Source organism: Cyclopterus lumpus, chromosome 12 (genome assembly GCF_009769545.1).
Source record: "Cyclopterus lumpus isolate fCycLum1 chromosome 12, fCycLum1.pri, whole genome shotgun sequence".
Classification (NCBI taxonomy): domain Eukaryota; kingdom Metazoa; phylum Chordata; class Actinopteri; order Perciformes; family Cyclopteridae; genus Cyclopterus; species Cyclopterus lumpus.
This window is the reverse complement of record NC_046977.1, coordinates 13,845,211-13,859,376: the sequence shown is the minus strand read 5'-3', so window position 1 is coordinate 13,859,376 and position 14,166 is coordinate 13,845,211. Positions and strand designations below refer to the sequence as shown.

The 14,166-nt window shown below is 43.6% G+C and overlaps 1 protein-coding gene across 3 annotated transcripts in view; it reads left to right on the top strand.

Moving 5' to 3' along the window:
• The window catches only part of cntfr (ciliary neurotrophic factor receptor), a 190,161-nt gene that overhangs the window by 98,693 nt on the left and 77,302 nt on the right, over positions 1–14,166 (top strand). The gene's annotated exons all lie outside the window — the stretch shown is intronic.

Here is a 14,166-nt window from a genome sequence, read left to right as displayed (position 1 = left end):
CCATGTATCTTGATGAAAAGAATAGATACACATTTTGTTTTACAGTAAAGGAGAAGCAAAGACAAGTTGTGGACTGTAGGACTCGCGTCCCACAGTCCGACAAGGAGATTATTGCTATTGATCCAAACCAACCCGGACCGACGTAAAAGCAGACAATTAACCTTTTTCCCGAAAACCTGTGCGTGTTACTGGGACCGCAAGTCTGCAGGTAGTCGTGCATGTTTCATTTTTCAGACGTGCACGCTCAGTATGGGTCTACGATCATAATGCATGAAGCCGTGCACACGATGCATGCATTTCCACCGACACACACAAAGTTACATAACACACATTTTTTGTTGTGACGTCTCTTTTTTTCCGCCGCGCTGTGCGTGTGGTCTGTGTATGCCTACGGCTTAGTGCTGCTTTCTTTTCTGCTGGTGTGTGTGTGTATGTGTGTGTGTGTGTGTCTGTGTGTGTGTGTGTGTGTGTGTGTGCGTGTGTGAGGGAGAGAGAGGGTGTGTGGAGCTTAAACTGCAGGTTCTTGCTAAAATACACACACATTGGTGTTGAATGGACAGTATACAGTCATGGAAAGGAAATGTTTTTAGTTTTTATGAAGTGCCTGTTTACTAAAATACATGTATAGCCTATAGAGAATACAGGTGTGTGACAATATATGTTTATGCAGGTGTGTGAAACCGCTGACAGACACCAGGAACCTCAGGAAACCAAAAAAAACACACAAAGATTAAAAACATTTGAAACACTTTAAAAAAAACAACTGTTCAACCCCGAGAGAAACAAAGATCCGGCCGAAGAGACTGTGGAGTTGAAAGTGATTAATCAAAGCAGACAAATTATTCCATCCATTCCTCCCAAGTCTCAAAAAGTCCGCTTTTGAGGCCATTTTCACGCCATGGCTCAGCACGTTGACACTTCTCAAATGTTCTAGCGCCATCAAAATGTGTTGTGATTTTCATAAGTGATCTGATTAGGGGAACAAAATGCTCTTTTTGTATTGTTTAAGAGGTGGGCTTTAATCGTTGATCTCTGTGGTTTTGGTCATTACTCCTATTCATCATTATAACCAACAGCATCGATTAACCTACATTCCTTTGAACTGGTAATAACGTGCACAGTGCAGAGAGTTTCCTTCCCCTCCGTGTCAAGTCTCCCTTTGAAGTCGAGAGTATTCATGAGGGCTACTGGAAAGAGCGGGCGGACTGTCGGGGAAAATTATTCGCTGATAATGATTTTCATTGTGCCAAATGTTGTGCTCGCCATCATTAGTCTCCCTCCGACAAATGACGAGCGGGAAACTGAAAGTAAACTTTCGCATCAAGGACAGAGCGACGACACCGCGGGCTCTGATCCAGTTCAAATAAATCTCTGTGCGTGCGCCGCTGGGCTCCTCCAAAGTTATTTGTTTTGCAGCATGCCAGCTGAAGCTCGGGAGAGGTAGTGTAGTAATCTGTTCTTCCTCGGCTGCTGGGATTACAGATGCGTTTGACAGCAGTTCTTTTCCCACCACACCTCGCTGGTTGTGTATCTGAGTGCAGGATCAAGGGGCGGACATGCACATATCTAAGTATGTAGGTGTGTGTGTGTGTGTGTGTGTGTCACTCAGATTCTGTGCACGTCAGTGCGTAGATGAACCGTGTGCATTGTCTGTTGCACGTGGTTGGTACATTTCCACAGTCACACATGATTGATTGCAGCTTCAGACCTACTCATGTGAGGGTCCCTTGGTACCAACCAGCACTTGGAAAACAGCCACACAGCCGCCACAGCCACGGATAAAATCATCCCTTAAATATTTCTGAGCCTCTGTGATGACAGAGAAACAGCCTGGAGTCCCACTTGGAATGGTGGTGCTTTGATCGCTGAGTGAAACAACAATGGAAATGATGCCGGATGCCTCAATGTTGTGTGCAGAGAAGTTAGCGCCCGCGCTCCATTTAGCTGCCGCTGCAACGGCTTGGCGAGCCCGGCTGATTGCAAGTGTCGAGTGATTGATGGATCCGTGTCAGATACACTGAGACGGAAAATAACATGCAAAGTTTTATAATATACACATCAATATTAGTATTTTGCAATGCTCCCCCCCCCCCTCCACTGCAGTTATAATTGACACTGATTTAAAATGTAACTTCTTCAGCTCTGCATATGTTGAAAATCAGTATAAACATTCATCCATTCAAACTCACACGCCTCTTAATCCTTAGCCTATTTTCGAACTACTAACAATATGTATGTCTATTATGTATTTGATTTGTATTCTTGTGAAATGTGTCTTCTGTCGTCAATGGATTCAGAGTTCACAGTCAGCCTTCGAATTGAAGTCTTGAAGGAGCAGAACGTAGTCATGGTTAAAGGGATGAATAAATGGAGAGTGGGAGGAGAAGTACCAGCATCGGATAGAAATACGGGCCAATACGCCGATGCGTGTGTGCACCTGAACCGCCGACGGAGCGGATGCTCAAACACGACGTGTGTGCGTGGTGTGTGTCCCCGAAACAGATGGTCAACGTGTCCATTTGCAGTGATTGGTCATGTGAAGAGGAGCCACATCGCATTCCTGCCACACAATGTAATCAGCCGTAATCCATTCGTTGTTTCACCTGGTTGGGCCTTTGTACAGGATCGTCTCAGCGACAGCATCCTCCAAAGCTTTTAAAGTAGGATGGATTTCTTCAGTTCTGTTTGAACAAAATACATCTTTACGTCTTTTACATGTCACCTAAGTACCTAAGTAGTTTATGTATTTTGCCCCGTGAGTGTGTCCAATTTTGGCATTGTATTTAATGTGTTTCTACTACAGGAGAGACGTTCCCTGCATTAATGTGGAAAAGAAACGTGTGTCTATCCGTATCAGCATTGGCAGTCGGACAAAATCCGTTGGGAAATCTCGCCATATTGGATATCGGCAAAACTCCAATATCTCATCCCTAAATTTCCTGGGTTGGCAACATGGGACACAAACCCAACGAAAACACTTAGACACGTATTCAATATCCCAAATCCCTTATTTCGATGCACTACATGATGTCTACTTCCTGTGTGGTGCTAAATGCTTTCAAAGGCAATATGTTGGTTTACGTAAATTAACATATTTTCAAGTAGACTCAGGACCAGAAGGATAAGGATAGAGCTAACTCAGGTGTGACCGAAATTACTCCTCTTTAGTCACAAAAAAAATTGTTTAGCTGGCATGGATTCTGCAGCAGATTTTATGTAAAAACACGTTTTTTCATCAGCCTCTTTCATAATTGAAGCTATCACAACTTTTTATTGCAGGCGAGACACGTTAAGTCCCTGTCAAGGTTTTTTTTTCAGATTTCCCTGCCATTTCGGTGCCTCTGCCAAGGTCATTGTATATTTGCACAGTGTGCCCGTGATGAAGGCTGTAATTTCTGCTGATATTATCTTGGAACCCAGGACTAGTGTCATATATTACAGTCCATTAATTAGGGCGGTCGTTCCGTATCCGTCCCTCTCCTCTCATCCCTCCCTCTGAAACCCTTCTCTCCCATATCTCCCATTTTACCCACTTATCACTTCAGACGTTGGCATGCCCCCTTGTTAACGTCCCTCATGACCACTCTTATATGCCCTTCACTCTCTCCTCTTAACCTTCTTTGCTCTCCTCATTTCCTTCTGTTTCTCTTTCTTTTCCCACTTGTATCATCTCGATCTCCTCTATACTTTCTTCTGCTCTTTGTGTCTCTCTCTCTCTCTCCCTCTGTATTGCCCCATTTGGTTTAATAAATGAGTGACCTAGTATTAGCACTGACCTTCAGAGTTTGGCTCCGGGTGATGATCGCCATGTTATTAAACAATAAGATTAGGACTGCGAGGGAGGTTTCTGCAGGCTTTTGTGTGATTATCATTATTATACAGTCATGCCAATGGGTAGTCAGAAAACGTTTATAGACACGATTCACTGTAAAAGCACATATGCGGCCACTGACAGTGCACTTCATATCATTTTCAAAAACAAAAGACACATTCATTTCACTATGGAAATGTGCCAGAATAATGATGGGTTGGTACATGCCTTCATACCTCGGCGCTTACGTATCTTCCAAAACCCAACTGATTGCAGTCTGGTGGTCCAACAACATGTCAATTTGGTGTTTTGATTTTTTTTTTTTGCTCATGTGAGACAAAATCATGGCGATGGATTGCCGTGATGGATTGCCGACGTCAAGCAAGACAGAGGTCCCTGCAATATGTCTCTCATAACATAGTGGAAGTAATGGAGACCAGCGGCTGCCTGGATGGGAAATCAATTAAAAAGGCCTGCTGTGTAATTTGGGAAAAAAGGTCAGCAGTAAAACACATGCACTGCCCTCAATACTACATATGTATGCAGGACACAGTGCACTTGGTTTTGAATATTATACTCTTTTGTAAAATAATGATAATGCTACTTCGGTTTTAAAAACGTTGTTCCCTGTGTAAACACTTTGTAGTTTAACCCTTTATTCTTTTCATTATTTTCTACTGACAGGGATATCTTTAATAGCTGATTTATTCTCTTTATTAATTTCATTGTGAGCTGGTATCAGTGTGCTCCATCCTTTAGGAACACACTTGAGGTGATTAGAAAGAGAACACAGACATCGATAGCGAGTCAGGCTGAAACTTGTCCAGACAAACAGACGAAGCAGGATGCAGTTATGCCTGTCCTACCACCACTCTCTCTCTCTCTCTCTCTCTCTCTGTTTCTGATCAAAGTGGTGTTATCCAGCTGCCTCACTCCTTTTCGCTCCTTCTCCATGTGGCTGATTCTCAGGAATCCTTCTCCCATTCCTCATTTCATGACCACTCTAATCCAGGCTTGTAAAATATTAACTGCTCTACACGCTCTCAACAATCCTCCCTCCTTCCCTCCCCCCCCCCCCCTCCCTTGCTGTTCCCCCTTTTCCTCCAACTGCTCCCTCCTTATCATCTTTCAGCTCCATCTCTCTTTCTCTCCACTCCTTCCTCTCCTTTTTGCTCCCTTTTATCTCCCCAGCTTCCATGTGCCTCCCAGAATATAGACATCTCAAATCTGAAGTATCAATTAACCCCGTTGCCTGCAAATCTTTCTGTCCTCTCCAGTGGCTTCCGCAAGCCAGATGATGAGGTCGATGATCAGACTGACACACACACACACACACACACACACACACACACACAACACTGTACATTTACATGTGTGGCGGGGCCCAGATAAGATGGCAAGAAACAGGAAGTGGATTTATTTGAGTGTCGGTTCCCTGACTCACACACACACACACACACACACACACGCACACACATACAAACACTTACACAGCTGCAGCTGCCTCAGTGCTCACATGAAAGGAGAGGCAAATGCAGAGAGAGAGAGGGAGAGAGAGTGAATGTTAATCTCTCTGTGGGAAAAAGACAGGAGAGGATAAAGTGATAACTTAATTCCAAGATGTTTGCAGAGGAAGTGTATGTGTGAGAGCGTGCGTTGTGGGTGGGTGGGGGTCCGGCTGGGTGCACAAGTGTGTATGTTTGTGCATACTTCTGTACAAATGTGTATGTTTTTTGGCGCCTGTGTGGCCTGCGTGTGTGTGTGTGTGTGTGTGTATCCATCCTACATGTGGACCGAGAGCAACAGAACATCTGCATCAGTGCATTAATATGTGCAGACCGTGAAAGTGTCAGCAGCAGTTTATAGCCTTCCTTATTATGTCATACAGTAGTTAATCTGAACTTTGTCTTATAAATCACTGGGGAGAGATGTCGCAGCTCACAGAAACATCTGAGGAACTAACCCAACTAGCTTTCTGAATGAAAAAAATTATTATAAAAGGGCGCTGAAAAAAACAAACAGATACCACCTCCTCGCTATCACGGGAAACAAAAAATGTAAATTACATTAACATGCATTGCCAGGGTTGCATGTCAAGACTGTTGTTATTAATCTTTTGGTACTTTTAAATATATTAATTCATCGCTTATTCTATGAAATGTCTGACAATAGAGAACAAATGTCAATAACATGATGATTACAATTTATAATACAGTGAGTGCTGCAAATATTAATATATTTAACCTTGTTTTATTTATTGTTTGTGTAAATTCTCTCCACGCCCACACAGGTGTTACCTTGTTTGGCTGATTCGGCCTCTACTCAGGACTGAGGCAGCAACTAATGATTACTTTCATTATTTCGTCATTATGAGATTGTTTTTAACCAACCGATTATGATAATGATAATGATAATGATTAAAATATCAAAAAATATACTAGAAATGGGCTCATCAAGTTCCCAGAGGCCAACATGGTATTTACTCGTTATTAATCGTATTATTTACACCTGTGCTTTTTTCCTAATGTGCAAGGTCAACATTATCTTCCTGTGAAGGATATTCCATCAACAAATAATTTCACAACTCCATACCAAGTAACTGCTCGTGGATTATTTCAAATTAGCCATTAAATGTGCTAATTGTCCACGTATTCTCCATCATTGACAACATCTTTGGAACATAATGGCAGCTTCACTCTGATCTTTTGATTGACACCTCGCGTGAGCCAATAGGAGCTTCCATGTTCCGTCCACAGCCTACAACAGCCAATGGGAATCTGTGTTGAAAGGCAGTGCCCGTCTCTCTTCTTTCCTGTAAAGTCTGAAAAAAAAAACGATTGTGCTGAACTCTGACGCCTCGTATAGCCTATGAAAGGCTTCATGCTGCTTCATGCTGCTTCATGCCACAACTAGGACTATTAATGTGACCATTGTTTTTTGGAAAATGCCGAGACATACTCTTAGACAAACGTATAAACTATTAATTTTCTCCGGCATTATTATCAACCGGAAACTTGGTACAAGGTAAGGTTTCACACTGTGGTTCCATTGGGTTTGTACAGCTAATGAGTCCCAGCTTTAGTCATGTGTTTCTAGGATAATATCCAGGTGGAACATTTAAACCCTCTTCTTTAAAGTGTTCAATGCCAGTATATCTTACAGTGATTGTGACCACTTGTGTATTTGATGTGTGGAACTCACTGGTAGCTTCAATAGGACTTGGCTTCAGCTTGTTTGCTCAGCACATTGATAGCAATCTGAAGGATAACACTGCGTATAAACATGCTGAAACGCCAACAGGTTTGCACTTCCACCTCTGAAATGTATAAACCTTTTCGTGTGACATTTTTCACACACAAGGCAGGCTGCAATTAGAAGAAACCTGCTATGAATCATGGCAAATGAGTACAGAAGTAAACCTCTCTTTATCCAAAGAACTTCTTAATTTTGTCTTTGGCCTTTCTCTGGTAAACATGTTTAACTACATCATTAAAGACTAACCTGCTGAATTCACCCAGTATTATTATCATGCTATTTCAGCTTCAGTGCTTTTTTATTCAAATTCAGACACAACTGTTTTTAATATAATAAATATCTATGGCTGAAGGCAGCATAATGATTATAAATGATTGTAGATATGATCTTGATAGTGGCGTGTTCGCGCTCACGAGGCAATGGAAACACAAGCGAAGGCCAAAGCCGGGGGAGAGGTGCTGGATCAGGGGCCTTGAGTAACAGACTAATCAGATGTAAATAACCCATGTGGGATCTCATTAATATTGTGTTTCTTCTGCTTACTCTTAATATCCCAAAGTAATTCACTATTTATCTTCATTCGTTTCTTCATGAATTAACTGATTCGTTTTTTTCTAATACGTTTTTTTCATTATTTTTTTACTTTTGGTATCTATTATTGACAACACAATTATTGGAACAGTTTGTCTTTTCTGAAAGATCTGTGTCTGTTTTTTTTTGGAGGGGGTCGGGGGGGGGGGGTCCTAACCTGCTCACCAAATTTGCTAAAACTGTCTCAATATCATTAATCAAGATTCTATCTATACTCCAACGTATTTCAGAAACACATTTAAGTGAACTGTTTAACCAGCGCTCCACCAATCACAGTCCAGCTGTCTGCATCTCTCTCCTCCGTGCCGGTTTAGGTGGCCCAGGCAGCTTCAATATATGTGCAGCCACAAAGTTAAGAAAAAAAAGTGATCTTCTAAACTGATAATTCTGGGGCTCCATCTCAGTGTGTCAGCCAATCCAATATTTTACCGTTGGACTTTCAAAAGGCACGGCTCCCCTCAGGCTTACAAATGTGATTCCAATGCGCTGGTCAGCTACAGCCCGGCTGCAAAGCGGCACAGTCTGATATGCACATGCCGATGAATCCACGAGGAGGCCTCCGCACACGGAGAGCTGCACACATTGTCACAGATGGCCTTGCACATACACACACACACACATACACACTGACACGCACATGCATGCACGCACTGCCACGGACAGAGAAACACGGGGAATATAACACTTCGAGATGGTAAATCAGGATGTCAGCGCTGAACTTCAATTTAATTTCGGGATCGTAACTTGCACGCTTCAAAACACATAACATACACACACACTCTTCAAAAGACACAAACTCGATAAGTGAAGTCACAAATGCAGCGAGAAATAGAACCACTTTTGCACATATTGAGAGGCAGCAAATTGAAAGGCAGACACACACACACACACACACACACACACACACACACACACACAGGCTCACGTAGCTGGTTGTCAATAATTAACATGCATCGACTTTTTAAATCCAGTCCGGAAGGTTTGTGAATGTGTTTTGCATTTTGTGTTATGGGTTGTGTAGTTGCCAGATATAACTATGCATATATCTGAGTATGTGTGATAGCTGTGGGAGACCGGGTTTGATGTTTGTGTGTCACGATGTTGCGGGGCAGAGGTCATTTAACATTTTGACTCAGAGGATCTTTGATGAAACAATGAGCTCTTTTTGTGAAACCAATAAAACTGCGATGACACAAGGAAACATACTACAACTTATGAGACCCATCTGCTATTGATTTCCAAAATTACCCATGTGTGTGTTTGCTGATCCAACACCCTCATTAGCTGGACCAGATCTTTTCAAAACTCTCCAATACGAATGTTTCACATGACAGGTTTGGGTTCTGCTACCTCTGGGTTTTTTAGCTTCCTTGTTTTTTTTCTCTCTCTCTCATTTTTTCATTTGACATTTTGAGGAGGACTGCGTTTAATTACACACAACAAAACAAAATAATGAAAACTTTGGTTTTACATTGTGGTCCTCGTTGTCGAGATGGAAAAGATGCAGGAGTCGAGCAGACCAACACAAATTAAACCCTGTATCGTCATCACTGCCAGTCACACATCCACAGTTCAATCAGGGAGAGACCAGTTAGAGGATGCATGTTTATTGTTAACAGATGATATGAAATGATGAAGTCTGAGCGTCTTTGGCGCTCGGACTCTACGGGGAGATTTGAAATTGAGGGCCGACGCCCCCATCAGCAACCCCCATGGGATCCAGACCTGGTGGTGATGAGTTGATAGCATGATGAGGCTGATGGATCCGTGAAGACTGGAAGGAGATGGGGAGGTGGAGGGGTGCGTAACGGCAGCATGAATGAACTGAAGGTAGAGAGACAGTCATATTTAAATGAGTCAGCAGCAAGATGATTGGCTAACAGTTACATTGTTTCCGTGTGCTTATTGGATAGAGGGGATCAGCTGATCTGCGCAGCTGGTGTCATGATTGACGGCACCGAACAATGACAGCAAGTAAACGATGACTGAGCATGTGTGAGAAATGATTGGCAGACATGTGAGGAATAAATGGTGGACTTGAGGGGTATGGTCTTCCTGTCTGAACTTGCACTATAGCTCCATTTGTATGTCACATGCCTGCCTCGGTGCTGCGCGTGTTTCTCTTAGGTATTTGTGCGTGTGCATTACAGCCTGTCAACCCCAAATCACGGGCGCTCTATCAAATGACTGCATTTCTTTCAGCGCAGTAATCCTTAAGCTAACCTCTGCCTCCAAGTCAATGCCCTCACCTCATCAGCAGACGTTTGATGATGCTGCAGTGGAAAGGTAGAGCTGTGTTGGGCCCGGTGGTGCTGGATGTTTGAACAAGTAATTGCAGCAGTGTGTAATCAGCTAATCAAACAGTGGGGCCACTTCTTCTCATGAATATCTTCTCTGACACTTGGCTAATGATAATTTGACCTTAATTGATCTTTCTGCTTGAATTACGGTTAATCAGGGCACAAAGGATAAAGACATGAATTTGCGAGTGTCCCTCTGTTCACATGTGGCGGCGAACACACCGCTGCGTCGCCGTCTCCCTCGACGGCTCTCCGCCGTATCTCACAGCCCTTTTTTTCTTCTCTGCTGCAAACCATCGTGAGCAACTTTTCCTCTCGTTCTTGTTTGCGTGTTGATGTGCGCAAATCAAATGTTTGACTTTGCCAAGTGTGTGCGTTGTGTGTTCATCGCTCATGCCAGTTTAGCAAGCAGCCCACGGAACATGACATGGAGCGCATCGCTCGTGGGCTCATGTGAACGCGTGCTTGTTAATAATTCCGAGTTCAGCCTCCGGACCGACACGCGTTGCTTGTGATATCCTGCAGGTCTTAACACCGGTGACCTCACAACATGACATTATGTTGTCTCTTTATGGTAATGGATCCGCTCTGGGAAAAACACCACAGGGCTGCATCAGAAGTGCAACACCCACAGTGCCCTGAAAAATCCCACTATTAATAAAACGTGCATCTTCCCTGTTATGATGAAGATGTAGTTGGTTCTTCCTGCTAACCCCTTGAGCCCACCGAGGACACACCAGACCACGCCAGATTTGACTCACATGAGATCACATTCATTGTCGTTTCTAATCCTTAAATGGTACGACTGGCTTGACTTCATTGCAGTGCCCCAAAAAGTTGTGATAGACTGCCCCGTCACTTGTTATCAACATACATATGAAGAATAATGAGTACAAATAGTACAATTGAAACTTTGTGAGGGAAATATATGGTTATTATTCTCATTTGGTTGGGAATAGCAGTGTTCCAGCGCTGCTTACAATGCCATGCCTATTACCAAGAGATCAATAGCACTTGAGCTGAATGTCATTATGGTTATTAGGCCCGCATGTCTGTGTGTGTGTGTGTGTGTGTGTGTGTAATGAGGCACGAGGACATTATGCAGGGTGGTGCGATCGCCTGTGCATAGTGATCACATGAGTGGACTCATTATCGTGTCCGCTTGTTTCCGCTGTTGCTACATGGTGTATTATTTATTTGCGGCGTGATCGGAGATATACCGAGCACTCATGAATGCGGAAGTTTCCGAGGTGGTATTTTTCAAGGTGACAGGGAGAGAAATTGATGTAGATTGGAGAGGGAAAGGTGAGCAGAGAGATATACAGAGGGAGAGCGAGATAAGGGAAACGGAGACGGCGAGAATAACTTGCAGGAGAACAGACAAAGGCAAAAATAGAAGGTAACAGCAAATGATTGCCGCGGCTGAGACGGCAGTACCTGAGTTTGCAGTCGCACATGACACGTGCACCTGAACCAAACCAGAGCGTCTAAGTCCAAGGATTGAGGTGGAAAACATTATGCATCTTTCTCATTGTCAACAAATCTCATGAAAAGAGCGAAAAGCAACAATGGATTGATCCTTTTATCAAGTATTGCCCTGTGCAGCCAAACCCTTCTGGAGCTTATTTCTCTAAGCCAAAGAGCTCCATTGTTGTCCAGAAACTATTCAAAATAAAATGCATGAATGTATTCTTCTTTGACTTATGTGCCCAGCTGTTTTTGGAAGTGACTTCACTATTTGTATTCCTCCACGCCAGTGAAAGGGCTAATTATGACAACTGATCATCAAAGATGAATATTTACTGTGAAAAAAATGAAGATCTTTGGCTGGGGGCTACACACAGGGGTATGGAAGTCAGACTACTGAGGGATGAACTAATGACGGTTTATTTCCAATGCCAGCCAGTAAAGCCAATTGCATAAGTCACAAGTCGTTCCATTACCTTCTATTAACCTTTCTAGTAGCCAGAACCAGACGGATCCATCCAAATTAAAGTAACTTTTTTGTGAGAGTAGCTTGATGAATCAGAAGAGCTAATAGTTACTGCTTAATGTCATGTACACAAAATGTACGCACGCTCACATTTATTCCATCACGTTTACACGGCAACATCAAACATAGTTCACTCCTTAACTGCCTGGTATTGATGTGTTTTTAGTTGAAACTAGCGGACACTGTGGGAGCGAGAGAAGATGAAGCACAAAGAGGCAAAAAAACATAGAAGAAAAACTAAATGAGAGAAACTCAAAAACTCAAAACGAGAGCTGGAGAACTTAAAGTTGAAAGCCGGATATGGGTAGAGGCAGATAGCAGGGAAGGGAGTGAGGAGACAGGGGTGGAGGACCAGAGATAAAGATAGAGACCGACTGCCAGAGCGGGAGGATGGGCAGGAGCGGCTGAACCTTGATACGGCGGAGGGTGAAAGACAAGAAGAAGTTAAAGGGAGAGGACAGAGATGAAACGCGATGGAGATGGAGAGGGAGCAAAGGCTAGACAGAGGAATGGATATTGGAAGGGACGGACATCTAGAGGGAGTGATGCAACCCTGTGAAGATAAGGAGGATGGGATGTGGCAGCGGAGGGAGGGTCAAGAGAGGAGGTCAAAGAATCAGCGCTGTGCTGAGAGTCTCAAGGACGTTCACAGGGAAAAGAAACGCTCCCGAAAAGGTTGTCTCAGCAAAGATATTCGAAGGGGCATGCTCCTGCTTATAAAAACTGCTTTCTGATCACATCAGTCGGACTCTCCTCCAACAGCTTAATGCCACCTAAAGATGGTCGAAGCATATTTAGGCAGGGACCTTTTCTAAGTTTTTAATAACGGTCTCACACTTTGATAACATAGTCGAGTTAATAACACACACACAGCGTGTGCCCCGTGGAATTTATGATTCTCTCAGAGACTCGACATGAATGTTCGCCGACTGACAATAGCAAGTGTAACGCAGGAAGGTTCCTCTTCTCTTCTCCCACCACTTACTCGTCACATAAAGCACAAGGGCACCAGCGTCATTATCAAAGCTAACATCAAAGTCAAACTCTATGGGTTTTTACTGAGATGCAAATAACTTACATTTTTTTAATGTTTCATGTAAATAAAGTCACACATCCGTTCAAAGTGACTCGACAGAGGATCAAAGAAGACAAGAGGGGCAATTTCCAGCCACCAACATGCATTATGCATGCACATTAGTTGGACTCGGGGAGGCCAGGCGGGGAGATAACTTGGATGGACAGACGGAGGAGAGGAGGGGCAGAAAAACAAGAGCAGACAGTAAGGGCTGCGGAGGAAGAGGGGGGGGGTGAACGACAGATAGAGAGGAAGACAGAGGGAGCACAAATAGTGTCAGGTTAATGATAATGGGGACAGGGATCTTGTCTTATTAAATATAGATGACTCTGTTATGGGACATGAAATATACATGAAACACTACATCCGTTTGACATCCGTACCAGCTGCTTTAGATCGAGAGAGAGTGAAAAGGAGGGGAGGGAGGGGAAGGGGGGACGGACAAAAGGGAAAGACATAGAGAGAAACATCAGGGTAAGACAGGGATCTTGACAGCATCTGATCCCAGGCCAGCGGTGGCCACTCTTTTCTTTTGGTCTTCTCTTCATAGACGAGGGCTTTTCCTAAGACGGGGATCAATATTTTATTGTTGTTTGTTGTTGTGCTGTTGATCCTCAGTGTTAAAGTGTTAATATGAGGTCTTCACTCCGTGTGGTCATGACAGGGCCCATGGGACTGATAACCAGAGCAGGGCTCCTAACCCCAGTGTCCTGGCTAACTCCCTTCAGGCTCACATATATCCCTGAGTCCCCGGGGTCACGGCCCCGACAACTTTTCCGACCCCGTGGACAAAGGCAGTGTTTCTGTGTCGGCCCGTGAGGTCATTCATAGAAGCATAAAGGCAACGCGGGTAACACAAGACTTTTGTCTACATTCTCCCTGTATTTGGAAAGTAAAGATAGCGTTTTTTCTCCAGCGCCTCCTCTATCGGTCTCGGTGGAAACCAAGTCAGGCACAGTGTTGATGTTATACTTATCCAGGAAGACTTATCATACGCTATGAGATTGTGAAACGATGCTGCATGGCCCTGCAGAAGCCGCACGGACAAAACGGAACAACAGTGCGGCTGGTTTGGAAACCTTCTCGTATATTAAGAAAATAATTCACCGAAATGTGTTTCTAAAAACATCTGAGTGGAGAA